This window comes from Palaemon carinicauda, chromosome 5 (genome assembly GCF_036898095.1).
Source record: "Palaemon carinicauda isolate YSFRI2023 chromosome 5, ASM3689809v2, whole genome shotgun sequence".
In the NCBI taxonomy this organism is placed as follows: Eukaryota; Metazoa; Arthropoda; class Malacostraca; order Decapoda; family Palaemonidae; genus Palaemon; species Palaemon carinicauda.
Genome location: NC_090729.1, coordinates 145,137,463 through 145,148,544, shown reverse-complemented (window position 1 = coordinate 145,148,544; position 11,082 = coordinate 145,137,463).

The following is an 11,082-nucleotide window of genomic DNA, read 5'->3' as shown; positions in this document are numbered from 1 at the left end:
TATATATATATATATATATATATATATATATATATATATGATAAATTTCACACATTTAGTCGTGTTTTTCATATTCAAATAAGCCATATATATTTTTGACACATTGTCTGGATTCTCTTAACGATCTCGGGATCAGAGCCCCAGAGGTATGTCACTGTATATACAAGTTTCCTGGACCAGGGTTCGACTCCCGGCGGGTCAGAAGCTGATGTCTTTGTGTGATTTCGCCTGGGGCTCTGATCCCAGCCGGAGGTTGTTAAGAGAATCCAAAAATTAATAAACAAAAAAAATATATGGCTTATTTGAAGAAATATATACATATACATATATATATATATATATATATATATATATATATATATATATATATATATATATATATATATATAATCACATCAAATAATAATGCCAGCTTCTAAAACAAGTTTAAAAATTACGTGTTCATATAAGTCATAAGGCATTTCTTCCAAGAATCTTGGCGAGGATACACCTGCCATCCTCATTACCAGCTTCAGATCGGAATCGATTCCCGAGATCCCGAAGACTGGACCATTTAGTCAACATATGTGGACCTTATCATTAGGAACTCATATGGGCCTAATGCCAGAGGCGACATGAGAATCCCGCCTCCTAGAAATGTAGTTATATTTTCATGGTGAGAGAACATTCACGTGATCTCTCTTACATAATTCTGATCCACACATTTACAATGTTTTTACTCAGAAGCATTGATAGAGCTTTTAAATGGATGAATGATACTAAGTTTTATGGCATCCTGACATCGAAGGTCATTAACGCTGATATCGTTTATTATAAATAAAGAGTAAAAAGAGTATTCAATTATAACATAAAATCAAATATGTTATTAAAGTTAAATAGCTTTTAGGCGACCTGCTTCTGAAATGTATCTAAAAATCCCGCTAGCATTGTACGACACCATGTCCAAGGATCCTGGCAAGGATGAACCTGCCCTCCTCACCTCGATTGATTGATTTGAGTTTTTCTGGTATCCTGACATCTAAGGTCATTGACACAGATATCGTTTATTGTAAATAAAGAGTAAAAGGATATTCGATGAAAACCATAACAGCAAAGATGTAATTTCGAAAGCTAAATAGTTTTCAGAAGACCTGCTTCTGAAATAAAGCTAAAAATACCACTAGCATAGCAGGACACATCATGTCCAAGAATCTTGGCAAAGATGGACCTGCCATACTCAACTCGAGCCTCAAACAGATATCGATTTCTTTCGCTACTATAAGTGGGGTATTCGGTTAACAAATGCATCAATGTCAAGGTTATCAAGCAGTCGTCACAATATGGCTGGTATAGTCTAGTAAGCAGAAATTCATGTCAACCAAGTGTGACCAATGTGGAGACATCTCCCACTTTCGGGGCAACATATTATACTTCCAAGGGATATAACAGTCGTTATTTCACGCATCTTAATTCTAACTAAACAACCGCTATGCTATTGACAATTATTCGAAATCAAATTCTTAATGTTGGGTAAACAATCATCACAAAGAATATAATAACTTCTTAGTAACAACTCACTTGCAGCATTCTTAGCCAATAAGATTGCCTTCTCGTTTCAAGACACACCTACGAGTGCCAGAACTCAGCAAAATTGAACTATTATACCTCTCAGTCCAATCACTGGTTTACAAAAAAAAAAAAAAAAAAAAAAAAAAAATGTCTGAGGCAAGAATGGGGATAGGTGTTTTTTGCTAATTTGGGTGTGCTGAATTCAAACTTATAAATAGTTTTGCTCTATCACCTCTACTATGAGATTCAGGGCCTCTGTAACACGGTTTTTTCGCAATAATGTTTTATCTATGAATTTCATAAATATAACACTTATTCAGAATGCACATTATATCTACACATAAATTTTGACTATATTCTGCATTACGTAGGTTGAATAAATTTGGTACTTATAATGTAAAAGTGACGTTTTTTAAAGACGGGCCAACTTACTCTGAGAAAAGGTTTCGAACGCACTCGTTACGTAATCTATGACGGCATTTCTTCCCTCTTTCTCGATCGATGATTGGCTATACGTAACGAAGGCTATACCTCTGCCAACAATGACACAAAAGTTTAAATAAAAGCAAAGCAGTACACCTTTATGAACTCTGAAACCTCTCCACTGATAATTGTCATAATGAACAAACCAACAGAATATGTAAATAAATACAAAAATACTTAGATTATTAGTCTAACTCCCAAAATAAGTTTCCTAAAAAAATTACAGTCTACTTTATAGGTCACAATCAGATTGACAAGGTGTATGGAATAGTTGGTAATTTTCAAAAACGTAGTAGACAAGCTTGATTTGATGACTGCTATATCCAATGTCAAGCAATTTTTATTTATTGTCTATCTACGTACATATTTACTGAAAAAAAAAAGCCGGTACCGTATTTTGGCTTTAAAACCTTCACCAATAATTATCGTCAGAATGATGACTTCATGAGGCTCCACCCACTTTGGCCTCGTTATAATTCAGGATAACAATGAAGGCTATCATGGGCATTGTTGGATTATAAAATTTAAATTCTGGCTATAAAAATTCAATTCTCGAGTAGTTATAAGAAGTGCTAAATGATCCTCAAGGATCCCAGCAGTTGGCCTAAACTTTTAACTCATGGATACTACTGTTGCGGCACTGTATTACAACGCTAGCACAGATACCCCACCCACATTTATGTATCGTTCCGCCATTCATAAAGTCTTAGTCATGTTTTTTCACTGTGCAATAAGCCATGGCCACCTTAGAAATTAAGTTTAACATTAGATGATAGGTTATTTCATTAAGCTGACAAATTATGGCTACGGGGTATGTTATTGCCGATGTTGAAGCTAAAGATAAAGTATGGTATCATTCCATCATTGCATTATCATCTTTACTACTATTTGTTTGGCTACATGTAGTAACTATTTTAAAAGATAAATGAATTATGTTCACTTTACTTCTATAAATTCCCATGAGATGTACAAATAAAACTCCTAAAACTATTCATGATTTATTTACAAAATGCAGTCATGCCCAAAACATACCCAACACGGTCGTACGGCCTAAGAAGAAGGGAAAAAAAATGATATCGGATGATCCATTGGTCTGATGGAGATTTTAGCACAAAAATCTTATTTTAACAAAAATAGTTATGTAAAGACTGTTTCCATACAATCTCTCTCTCTCTCTCTCTCTCTCTCTCTCTCTCTCTCTCTCTCTCTCTCTCTCTCTCTCTCTCTCTCTTGGTGGCATAGTGAATAGTTAATGGAAATGTTCAAAAGCCTGATTGACATGACAAGTATTATAATCATGTTACGCTAAATACAAATCAGACCATAAACATTGGATTTAAACTAGAAACTGAATAATTACTTATTCAGGCTATAGTAAATATGGCCGCGGGCTTTCTCTTGACTGTATAAAGTTGCAAGTCGTAAGACAAATGCAGTTTTGCAACCATGGGGGCAATTCCAAATCCTGTTAGCTATTCTTGACTGTTATGGGTTTCAGAGCCGATGGAAGAAGGTGAATGGGTGTCTGATGGATGGGCGGGGCAAAATTTTGTCAAAAGGTGTTTACATTGCTTACGTAATGAATGTTTTCGACTCTTGGCTCGTTATCACTGGCGGTGGCGTCGACTAGATCATTTTTACTCTATAAAAATTAAAACTATTGGGTTTAGGTTATTGATAATGCTGACAAAATTTGTGTGGTTGTAAAATATACATATGTCAACTTTCAGCTACATCCGATGCTTTGATAAGGAGCAAAGTCCAAAAAACCGTGTTACAGAGGCCCTGAATCTCATAGTAGTTTTCTGGCTTTTAAATAGTCTCATTTTAGTATAAACAGAGAATATATGTGCACATTTCAAGAGTTGCAGGAGCTTGTAACAGATAAAACAGGATAGATAAAGAACACTGGTTGAATCAATATACTTGGATGACACAATTACACAATTCATAGTACCACAGACAGTCAAAAGTGTGTTTTCTTAAAAGATCTGGTGTATTTTGCCTCCGGGATGTCACGCACGAGCATCCAGCTGAAGTCTCCCATCATGCCGGGGTTCCATTTGCCTTGATAGTTGCTCTCCATCTTCGTAATGTCTTGGTGGAATCTTTCTCCATGCTCATCACTCACTGCTCCAAGGTTTGGCGGGAAAAAGTTGAGGTGGGAATGGAGAAAATGAATCTTGAATGACATTAGGCACCCCATATCCTCGTAAGACTCTAGCAACTTTTCAATACAACCTTGGTAATCTGGTACGCGTGTGTTACCAAGGAAGCCACTAGAGACTGACTTGAATGCTTCCCATGCTCTCAGTTCCTTCAAGTTAAGAAGCTCCTCAAAATCAGTATCCTTCAGCACTTCTCAGATCTGAGGTCCGACAAAGATGCCCTCTGAGCTTAGCAGCACTAACACCTGGGAACACAGTAGACAAGTTTTGGAAGGCAGCACCATTTTTGTCCAACGCCTTCACGAAATTCTTCATCAAACCAAGCTTGATGTGAAGAGGAGGAAGAAGCACCTTATTCATGTCCACCAGAGGATTCCCCTTGACGCTGTGTTCGCCAGGAACAAAAGTGCTTCTAGACCCCCACTCTTTCTGCTTGTAATGCTGGGATACAGCTCGACTATCCCAGAGACAGAGAAAACAACAGTACTTTGTGAAGTCCGCTTGCATACCCATAGGAAGACCAATGACCTTGAGGTCCCCACACAGACTCCAATGGTACTCACTGTACTTAATAGCTTCTAAAAAGAAGCTCCATATTGTTATAGGACTCCTTTAGATGGACAGTGTGTGCAATGGGAATGCTGGGATATTTATTCCCGTTGTGCAGAAGCACAGCCTTGAGACTTTGCTTGGAAGAGTATGAAAAGACGCGAGTCTGAAGGATTATGTGGCAAACCAAGGGATGTGAACAAGCCAGGTATGTTTGTGCAGTAGCACAACTTATTTCCCATGTCGAAAAAGAAAGCAAGGTCATTGTTCCTATTCCTGAAACTAGTGATCCTTACATCTTCCTGGACTAGGTTCCACTGTTTAAGCCGAGAAGCCAAGAGCTCTGACTGCTGTTTTGACAGGTACAAATCACAAGCAAGATCATTCAGGTCTTCTTGCGTGATACAGTGTGGCTCGTTGCCACTTGTTCCTGAATATGTAGACTCAATATCTTCCAAAGATATTGACTCAGCAGAATCCTCCCTTGAAGACATTTCTTCATCTGATAAGGAAAGAAGATCCTTATTTGAGGTGTGGGTACAGGAAGATCATCTGAATGGGGAACGGGTCTCATAGCAGATGGAAGGTTGGGATATTTGATCTTTTTCTTAGAAGATGCATTGAAACCAGTTATATTAGTTAAACAAAAATAACAATCATCTGCGTGGCTTCGTGGCTCTCTCCAAACCATCGGGACTGCAAAGTTGAAAGCCGCTTTCTTGCCATTAAACCATTAAGTTAGTCCATTGTAGCATGGTTTACAACAGATGTGTGGAGCTCAAGACTTGTCCTGATCACCAATTTTACAGTTAAAATAGTGTAAATAGGCAGTTCTGAGGAGGAAAGTGATGGTTCGACACAGTGCAACTGTTGTGAAGTCCCCACACACGTAACAGAAAGAATTGGCCTTGTTGAGGCATCCTCGATGTTTTGACGTGCTTGAAGCCATTGGAGAATCTGAAAATATAACAAAGTAAAACTAAATCATATGCAAGGCAATAAAATGTGCATTGGAAAATGTAATACGATAGTTGAGGGACACCAACCTCCTGCGCCTCCTGCGAGACAACCTCTTCCAATGACTGCCAGAGCACTACTGAGTGTGGATTGAGACCTGCTGCCCTAACTGCCAAAATCCATCTTGATATATAATTATATATATAATGTAATGCAATCACTTACATTTAGTGCATAATAACTAAAAAATAAGTCATAAGTCTCACAATATTAGAATTAACCCTGAATGCATATACGCCTTTATGTACCGTATATGCACAAAATGCACACTATGCATAACTAAAAAAAAAACTAGAGGGGATGAGTAAAAACGGATTTCAAATTTGAATTCAGCACCCCCAAATTAGGTTAAAATGGGTATTTTTGTGCTTGCCTCAATTCTTTTGTAAACCAGTGAAAATTAGAAGCCATTCTTAAATCTTTATAAATAATGGGTTACTGGAATTAAAAACTTCTAAAGCTTGAAAGACACTCCTTGCATCACTAAAAATGTTGAAATTACCCACCTTCTCCAACACTATTTTCTCAATAGCAGTTACTAGGCCATATAGTTTGGCAGTAAATATGGAAGTTGTTAGAATAAGTGCACCTCTATAATTAAAAGCATTACTATATACTCCAAATCCAACGCTAGCATCGGATTTGGAGTCATCAGTATATATAAGACTCGATCCCCTATGTTCTGCAACATGTTACATAAAACCTGTAACTGTATGTGGGGCATTCGGACAGTCATATTCTTTTTAACTCCAATAAAATATTTGCAAAAAGATCCCTCTGGTAATTTCCATGGAGGCGTTGATGATACCTTAAATGGAAGCACATTACTTCTAATTATATCAATATTGTAAATTAATTGTTTAACCAGTAAAACATAAGGTTGTGGAGATTTTGGGTGCAACTCAGAGTACGATGTGTGATTTACAAGGCTTGTAGTCTGATAGGCTAAAGAATTAGGAAATCTTTGTAACCTAAACAAATACCAAACAATAGAAAACTTTCGGTAAAGGTCTAAAAGTAATTCTCCAGCATCAACAAGGAGATTTGGCATAGGCGAAGTTCTAAATGCTCCTGTGGACAATCTAATAGCAGCATGATGTATGGAATGTAACATCTTTAATCAGCTGAGGAGTATATTTAACACACATGACTAATATTTGAAAAAATCAGGGCTTTGTATAATTTCAAAATAGTATTGCGGTCAGCCCTCCATGATGTATGGGATAATATTTTTAAAAGATTCAGACTCCCAACATTTAGCTTTTAACACTTTCAAGTGAGAAACCTATGTAAGCCTACAGTCAAATATCGAGCCTAAAAATTTAACTTACCTTAAACATGGGATCCATTGACCTTTCATGTATATATCAGGGTCTACATGCATTCCCCAAATACGACAGAAATAGACCACAGTAATTTTGCTTGTCGAAATCTTAAAACCATTCATATCAGCCCGCTGAATAATTTTGTCAATTTAGAGTTGTAGTTTTCTCTCAACCATCGACATTCTAGCACCGGCAAATGATATGGAGAGATCATCAATAGTGTTCAGAGAATATCTTGAAGAATGACAGGATATCCCATTAATAGCTAGTGCAAATAGGGTTACACTTAGCAAACTACGATAGGGAACCCCTTCTTCCTGACATTTCCTCTCCGATAGAGCTTCCACCATTCTCACTTGAAAAAATCTATGCAAAATAAATGATTTAATGAACAATGGTAGCTCTCTTCGTAATCCCAAATTATGAATGGTTTTAAGTATACCATATCTCCATGTAGCATCATATTGATTGATTGATTGATTTGAATTGCTCTGGCATCCTGACATTGACGCCAATAGTGTTTATTATAAATAAATTTTAAAAGAATATTCAATTAAAATCAGAGAAGTAAATGTGCTATAGAAGTTGAATAGCATTACGAAGACCTGCTCCTGATATAAATTAAAAAATGCCAGTAGCATTGTACGACACATCATGTCCAAGGAACTTGGCAAGGATGAACCTGCCATCCTCACCCAGAGCCTCAAACAGATATCTATTCCTTTCTGTGCTATAAGTAGGGCATTCAGTCAACAAATTCCTCACTGTAAAGGGTATTAAACCGTCATCGCAATACGGTTGGTGTTGGTCAGCCAGCAGAAATTCGTGTCATCTGAGTGTGACCAAGGCGGAGACAACAATAGTCTCCCATTCTCATTATACCTCCAAGGGGATATAATAATTGCAATTTCTCTCATCTTATTTTCGCTTAAACTACCCCATTGCTGTTGTCAAATGTTATAAATAAAATTCTTAATTGCTGGTAAAGAATCATTACAAAGAATGAGATACCTTTTTGGTAGCAACTCGGCTGCGGCACTCTTTGCCATCGAATTTGCCTCTTCATTTCCAGACACACTTATATGTGCCGGAACCCAGCAAAATCGAACTGTTATACCTTTGAGGCCAATAATGAAAAGCCACTCTAAAATCTTTAAAACTAAAGGGTTACTAGAATTAAAACATTCTAAAGCTTGAAGGACACTTCTTGAATCACTATAAGTGGTAAAATTGCTATGATCTTTTAACGGTATATTCTCAATAGCGGTTATTATGCCATACAATTCAGCAGTAAATATGGAAGATATTAGAGGAAGTGCAACTCTAGAGTTAAAATAACTACTATATACTCCAAATCTAACGCCAGTATCGGATTTGGAGTCATTGGTATATATAAAAGTTGATTCCTTATGTTCTTCAACATGTTCCATACAAAGAGACCTAGCTTTTAATCCAGTTATGTTTTTTTAACACAAATAAAATATTCAAAAAAATATATCTCTGGTAATTTCCACGGAGGAGTTGATCATATCTTAAATGGAAGCACCTTACTTCTAATTATATCAAGACGGTTTAATAATTGTTTTCACCAGAAAGCCAAAAGGTTGAGGAGATTTTGGTGCATCTCAAAGTATGTTCAGTGCCTTAAAAGGCTTGCAGTCTGAAAGTCTCTGCAACCTGAACCAATACCGAATAATAGAAGACATTCGGTAATGGTCTAAAGGTAACTCTCCAGCATCAACAAGGAGACTTGGGACAGGCGAGGTTCTAAACGCTCCTGTGGAGAATCTAATACCAGCATGATGTATTGAATCTAATATCTTTAATCGGCTTGGGAGGATATTTCACGCCCATAACTAATTTTGGAAAAAATTAAGGCCTTGTATAATTTTGAAATAGTTTTACGGTCTGCCCCCAATGATGGGACAATACTTTTAAAAGATTCTGAGCCTCAACACATTTAGCTTTCAAAGCCTTTATTTGAGGAACCCATGTAAGCCAAGAATCGAAAATCAATCCTAAAAATTTAGCTTCACTTACACACGGGATCTGTTGACCTTTGATGTATACATTCGGATCTGGATGTACTCCCCGGATAAGACAGGTATGGACAATAGTAGTTTTGCTTGTTAAAAACTTGAACCCATTCATATCAGCCCACTGAATAATTTTGTCAATTGCGAGTTGTAGCTCTCTCTCAACCATTGCCATTCTAGATCCAGCAAATGATATAGGGAGATCATCCACAAATAATGTTGAGAGAACATCCAGGGGGAGTGAATGAAGATATCCCATTAATTGCTATACTCTATCAGTTCCTGTAAGGCGAATAAGGCAGGGTTTGGGCGGGGAGTGGCAATGCCATATCAAATATTACCATCACGTTGTTTGGTGTATGGATCCTGCAAAAGTTATAGAATGCAAATATAATTAATTTATAATAAATATTCACCGTAATGCCCTTGTAATTTCCTTACTTTTAATAACAATAAAAGGACAAGTTTCTTAAACGTGGCAGAAAAATTTTACAGCCCTGCCACATCCTATCTCAGGCGTTAAGCTGACCTCAGGGCATAAATGTGTCAAACAGCGTGTCTCCATAAAGACAGCTCAATCAAAACCATTATTAAGGAATCTCCCGCCCTACAAAGACCATGAAGATAATTGGGCGTCTATATTACATATAGATAAGTTTAATTGATGTCGATAATTCTTTGTGGAATCCATATATATTTATGAAACTATTTCCGTTTACCTGCCTAAATTTACGCAGGATGTCTCTCTCTCTCTCTCTCTCTCTCTCTCTCTCTCTCTCTCTCTCTCTCTCTCTCTCTCTCTCTCTCTCTCTCTCTCTCATATATATATATATATATATATATATATATATATATATATATATATATATATATATATATATATATATATATATATACAATATAATATATATATATATATATATATATATATATATATATATATATATATATATATATATATATATATATATATATATATATATATATATATATATATATATATTATATATATATATATATATATATATATATATATATATATATATATATATATATATATATATATATATCAACAAATGGTAGAGCCTCTACGAGATGGAATTTGAGAGTATAGGTAGATAAATTCACACAAATACAAGTTGATTAGAAAATACAGAAACATAGTAGTATGGGATAATCCCCAAAGAGGTCCAGTATATTGCCCAAGGAAACTTTCGGACACAGGGATTAAAAGGGGTAAACAGGAGCAGTAGGCCTTTAAACACTCCAGAAAAGGACATTTGGCAACCTAGGAGACAACACCTGTATTGCCATGAAGGAATCTATAAGGTATAGTGCAAATAGGGTTACACTCAGCACACTACCCTGAGAAACTCCTCCTTCCTAACATTTACTCTCTGATAGAGTTTCCCCAACTCTCACTTGAAAAAATCTATGTGAAAGAAATGACTGAATAAGTAGTGGTAACTCTCAACTTAATCTTAATTCATGAATGGTTTTAAGTATACAATATCTCCATGTAGTATCATATAGCTTTTCAAGACAAAAAAAGATTGTCACATAATGGTGTTTGGAAGCAAAGGCTTCACAAATAGAAAACTCAAGTCGTATCGGCACACTAGTAGTTGAATGCATTTTCCGGAATCAACACTGGATAGGGGATAAAATCCCATTCTTTTACAGGTACCACATCAGTCATGCATTGCCCATCTTCTCATTTATCTTTCATAAGCAAGATGTCAATGCAATTGGTCGATAGTTTGCTGCTAAAAACCTATCCTTTCAGAGTTTTAAAAAGGCTAAAATAATGGCTAGTTCCCAAATAATTGGATAACTATGATCATGCCATATTCTGTTAATAATGCTTAAAATAAATAACTTGGTATTAAGATGTATATGTTTAATCATTGCATATGGAATTCCATCAGGCCCAGGGGCTGTATCATTACACGTAGC